At 41.1% G+C, this 6000-nt stretch overlaps 1 long non-coding RNA gene across 1 annotated transcript; it reads left to right on the top strand.

Moving 5' to 3' along the window:
• Positions 1-226: 226 nt before the first annotated feature.
• On the top strand, positions 227-1203 carry LOC309486673. Its single transcript, XR_014201640.1, has 3 exons — positions 227-384; positions 587-671; positions 1137-1203. It is a non-coding gene; the product is annotated as an uncharacterized lncRNA (long non-coding RNA).
• The last annotated feature ends 4797 nt before the right edge of the window (positions 1204-6000 follow it).

Here is a 6000-nt window from a genome sequence, read left to right as displayed (position 1 = left end):
TTTGCGCGCAGAATTTTTCTGCTCGCGCGAGCAGGATTGTAACCCACGCGCAGAATTTTTCTGCTCGCGCGAGCAGGATTGTAACCCGCGAGGAGAAAACTGTGCTTTGAGCGCGCGCAGAATCCCATGTACATCTCATCCCATCATCCATCTCTTCTGCTCGCGAAACTTTAACCTGCTCGCTCGCTCGCGGTTAATCTTTTTGGCAGTAGGTGGGCGGATCCAGTCGGCATCATTTCACTACACATGATTGGTTACAGTTCCTGTCCTCTGTGATTGGCTGTACCATTTCGCTGTGTGCCAACCGCCAATAAAATCCCATGAAGAAGAGCGGCGGCGCAGTAGAAGTAGAGCCAGGACAGGGGCATGGCTGACCATCAGGAGGTAAGTTACGTAACGTTATGTCTTACAGTGCACAATATTCTGTGCATATTGGGTATAACACAGCTTATCATTTCCTTAGCTTGACATTCAGTTAAATATTTTACTAGCTTACCTTACATTGCCGCCGCTATCTGCCGGCAGCATGTTGTAGACTTGACGTAAGCTAACGTTAGCTTTTTTGTTGTTTATGTCTGTATAACAGGCACAGTTACAAAACGCTGCCAGGCGGGTGGTAGCCTTGTTAAGGAGTGCCCTGGATAATGAAGCTGAACCATCTTCACAAAACCGTAAGTGTGCTGTTAACATTGTTTAAGATTATTTAGCTGTGTGTCATTACTTAAGATACCGTTTTATTGTTTATAATGGCTGCACAGTAAATAACAACAAACATAATATCAACGTGACCACTGAAACCTTTACAAACCTTATTATTTTCAGGTCATGTGACTATTTATCATGTCCAGACGTAATTTTAACTGTTTCACGGGTAATTTTTTAAACTGAGTTTTCCCCCTTGCTATAAAAATAAACTGCCCACATAATAATACCAAAAAAAAAAAAAAAAAAAATTGAATGCATGGTCCAAATACACTTTACAAGATGAAACACAGAAGACCTGATGGTCATTGTAAAAACACTTCAATTAACTTCAGGGTCTTCATGAATTGGATCCTAAGATGTATTAAAATTAATGTTATTTAAGCGCTTCTTAAATACCCTGTTTTTCTTACACATTTCCGTTAACTTCTCAGTCTCCCAGGCCTATTCAAATGTGGAAAAGACTTCAGGATGGACCAGGAAGACAGATGCAAACAGCGGACGAGCTTGAGAGAGATTGAGAAACAGGAGAGGACTGTCATTTGCCTACTGGACAGGCCCATCACCTCAACAGGGAGATGGATTTATGCTTCAAATTGAATTTGACCATCATTGTGGAGTGCACTACATCACATGTGCATAATTTCTGTGTTTTCAAGATTAGAATACTCCGGTGCTCAAAGTGAGAAATGGAAATAAAAAGAAATGAAATCTCCACAATGTCAGTTTCTTATTCTAATATGTTGAATAGTAAACCATAAAGAAAAGACACTTTCTGACAAACTTGAGAAGCTTTAGTATTTCCCTTTTATGCAATTATATCAATACACTCCACTGCATCTTATAATAATCATGTATACACAACATATCTTCAGATGTTGATTTTGAATGTTTGTGACTGAAGGATGAAGTGTTCACTTTATGGTTTGAGAAAATTCTTACTCCTACTTAAAAAAAATTACGCACTCTCAGATAAACATGTTCCCCAAGCTCATGAAAAGTTGGCTTTGTAGAGATACATGGTTCTCAAAGGACAGTGATATTAAGAACAAGATCTTTTTCAATATGATGCATTGCTGTAGATTAAACTACCCAACAGTATGAGCTCAAACATCTACAGCAGTAAAATGCAACATACACATCAATGCAGCAGTCTTCTTAAACCAGAATCATCAGATATAATGGTTTCACACTAGCTATGTTTCCATCCACACGTTTTTATCCGCATTTAGTGATATCGAATGAAAAATGCCTTATGGAAACAGTAAAATTCGATTGAATTTCATGAATATCGACTCAAATGAGTTATTTTCAGGTCATGTGACCCTTGCTATAAAAATAAACTGCCCACATAATAATACCTCAAAAAAACAATTGAATGCATGGTTCAAATACACTTTACAAGATGAAACACAGAAGACACGTAAAATACAAAAGACACATGATGAGATACACAAAAAAAAAAAATCCAAAGAAGGTAAGACATCAACAAAGGTGGGATCCAAACTGGTACAGCCAATCACAGAGGACAGGAACTGTAACCAATCATGTGTAGTGAAATGATGCCGACTGGATCCGCCCACCTACTGCCAAAAAGATTAACCGCGAGCGAGCGAGCAGGTTAAAGTTTCGCGAGCAGAAGAGATGGATGATGGGATGAGATGTACATGGGATTCTGCGCGCGCTCAAAGCACAGTTTTCTCCTCGCGGGTTACAATCCTGCTCGCGCGAGCAGAAAAATTCTACGTGCAAAAGTAATGTGCGTGCGTGCGGCTTTCGCTTGTGCGCGCGCGGATCTCATTTCCTCTCGCGAGGACCTAATTTCCTCTCGCGATTATTGACATTATAATGCCGCCATATGTAAGGGCTGGTCCGAATACCATTTTTTGAGCTTCGAAGCTTCGGTAGTAATGAACATCGAATATTCGAAGCTTCGGAGAGAGGGTGCTGAACATATTCTTCTCTCTAATAAAGGCAGGAATCTCTATTGGCGCTTTTCCACTGCATGGTACGGTACGGCTCGGCACGGCACGCTTTGGCGCTTTTCCACTGCATGGTACGGTACGGCTCGGTTCGGCACGGCTCACTTATGGCGCTTTTCCACTGCATGGTACGGTATGGTACGGCTCGCTGCGGCTCGCTTTAAATGGTACCACCTCTGTTGAGGTTCCAAGCGTACCGTACCGATACTAAAATGTGACGTGAAAACACTGCAGATCACTGATTGGTCAGACAGAATCATCACTACCAGCGTCATTGTATTTACGACACGAGACACTAAACCCGCTAGATTTAAATAGCCAGTAGACAACAGCCAACGCTGTAGCACCTGTTTTAAAAGTATTTGCTTAAAAAAAAAAAAAAAAAAGAGTATAAACTTCAAAAAAGAAATGGCTGAATCGTGGTCAGTGGACGAGGTGCAGACGTTCCTCTCGTTGGTTGCCGAGGAGTGGATGGGGAAACACGGAATGAAAAATTTGCATTTAATATGATGTTGTAATGCCAGTAGAGACGGTAACTATAACGATCAGTCCCACCCACTTTGAAGCGGTACTAACTGCAGTGGAAAAGCAACCGAGCTAAAGCGAACCGAACAGTGCCGTACCGAGACGAGTCGTACCACGCAGTGGAAAAGCGAAGCGAGCCGAACCGTTCCGCGCCGAGTCGAACCGTACCGAGCCAAGCCGAGCCGTACCATGCAGTGGAAAAGCGCCATATGTGTCTGTATGGCGGGTAAAGCGGCATTTTGATTATTTCGAGAATCGAGTCACGAACGCCGTGCTAAGTGAGCTGGTCGATAGGAATTACGTTTGTGAAATCTAACGTAGCACGGCGTTCGTGACTCGATTAGTCGAGACTGTTTTCCAAGATGGATCCTCTCTGTAAACGCGTAATGTACTGTCTTTATAAAGTATCTTCTTATTAAACTGTCTGTACACTTACAAAGTTCTCAATGTCTCGGTTTGCATGTAGGGACCCTCATTATGCTACCGTGTTAGTGTGAGGCTATTTTGAGCCTTGTTAGTGGTATTAACTAGCGATTTACTTTTACTTACTCTGTGCCCCATATACTAGCGTTATAAGATAATCAGTTTTTTTAAGATAAAACTCATTACATTCGATTTTCATGAAAACGCATCCCAGGGACCGATCGACTCGGTAACCATGTGTTAATTAGGCACTTGGTGTTTTAAGCCCCCAACGGGGTAGGGTAGGTTTAAGGTTGAGGGTAGGGTTAGCTGCCTCTAAGGAGCCATTGGGGGCTTAAAACACCATCGAGCTGTTAATTACCCCTAGGTTCATTTTTCACCGGAATTGTCCTTTAAGGTAGTCTTATACTTTTCTGACTAACAAATTACTGACACAGTAAAGGGTAGATTTAAAAACGAAATTGAAATAAAGAAAAAACGAAATTGAAATAAAGAAAAACGAAATTGAAATAAAGAAAAACAAAATTGAAATAAATACAAAACGAAATTGAAATAAAGAAAAACGAAATTGAAATAAAGAAAAACAAAATTGAAATACAAAACGAAATTTAAATAAAGAAAAACGAAATTAAGTTAAATTAAAAACGAGATTAATTTAGATTGATAATAACGGGTAAAAAGGTTAATACATTTTGTTTCTATTATTCTATTTTCCACAATGTCAAAGCAACAAGCTTAACCCAAAACACAAGCTCAGGCATGCACTTCGGTCCATACAAACTCTGCTGTTCTGCGCTAGCCAGAGAACACTCCCGTTGCTGGAACACTGGCGTCGGTTCTATTTCTAGCATGCACGCGTTTTCCGTGTGGCTCGAGCCGCGCCTGAGACGCATGTCTCACGCAGGCAGTGTGCAAACTCCAACCTGTTAACATGGGAGCCGAAATAAAAACGGACACGCCACGTAGCTGAGACGCTCACGCCATGCATCCAGTGTGTCGCCGGCCTTATTCAAGCGCGAATGAGAACCGTTTCGCGGGGGATCCCAGGTGTGCAAAAAAAAAAAAGTATATTTGAATGTCAAATTTTCAAATCGAATACCAACCCACCGAACGAATATTCGAATATTCGGGTCCAGCCCTAAACAACAGCATATCTTGGTTCTGTGAAAAACAAAACAAAAACAATATTACTGGTTAATGAAGCAGAAGCAAAAACCTCAGCAACCATTATCAGACCTTCCCACTTAGGTCTCTCCAGCACTGGAAAGCTTTTTTAATTTTAACCTGGTCCTTAAAGCTCTTGCCTGATCATAGCTCTTCTTTTTCCTGTGATATTCCTCTGATCTTTTCTCTTTTATAATGTCTCTCAGCCATCTCTCTTTCTACAGTCTTTCTTCAAATCTCCCTCCTGCTCACTCTCTCTCCTCCCCCATCATGAGTGGACACGCCTCCTACAGCTGATTGGCTACAAGTATGTTGTGCTGCTCGGTCTATTCCACTTTCAACAGTGTTTCTAAGGGGCTGTTTACACAACACCGTTTTCAACAAAAAACGTAAAACACTTTTTCTTTGTGTTTTGGCCGTTCGTTTACACGACAACAGCGTTTTGGGGAGCTGAAAACGCAAAGTTTTGAAAACGGGTTTCAAAGTGCTCGTTTTTGAAAACAGTCTCTGTGAAAACGATGATGTCATGCATATGCATATTACGTGTTCAGTCTATAGTGTTTCATCGCCATCTAATGGCCTGGCAGCAGAATACAGGGTTTTTAGTAGTTTTTGTGGATCCGTGTGAATGGGGATAGTTTGACAATGGTGTCGTCAGTACGCAGAAAACTCAAAGGAAAAACTTCCCTCAGAAATCGCTTAAGGGTATATATTCTTGAGTATTTAACTATAAAATTACTTTAGCGTACTAAAAATAGCTCAAGCAGTCATTGTTTTATAGACACTGTATAAAAAAAACCTGTTCTTGAAACCTAAATGTTTTAAGATGGGGATGATGCTATGTCTTCTATCCTGCAAAGATAAGCGTGCACTCCTGACCAAGATAAAGTACTGTTGCCCTGCGTCTCAATTCATCTTAAGCACTGATAAGCTTAACTGTATGCAAACACTGAGCATAGTGACACATGGCTTCCTGCAGCCAGTATTTTCTGCATACCAACTAAACAGGGAGCAGAAACCCTCTGCAGGCTACTGTGAGCAGAGAGTGGAAAACAGATCCGGCAGGTTACTCTTTGGAAGGCTTCCCTTCAGTTTATGAGCTAGCATTTTACAAGCAAGCTGAAGATGACCTCTGACACTTATCGGGTATGAATTAGTCATCTCTGCATATTAACCTGGAATAGAAGAAATTTCATTTGCGAAG

This window comes from Leuciscus leuciscus (assembly GCF_965113295.1).
Source record: "Leuciscus leuciscus genome assembly, chromosome: 22".
In the NCBI taxonomy this organism is placed as follows: Eukaryota; Metazoa; Chordata; class Actinopteri; order Cypriniformes; family Leuciscidae; genus Leuciscus; species Leuciscus leuciscus.
Note: the sequence above shows the minus strand (reverse complement) of the source record. Positions and strands in the feature narration are given on the sequence as shown.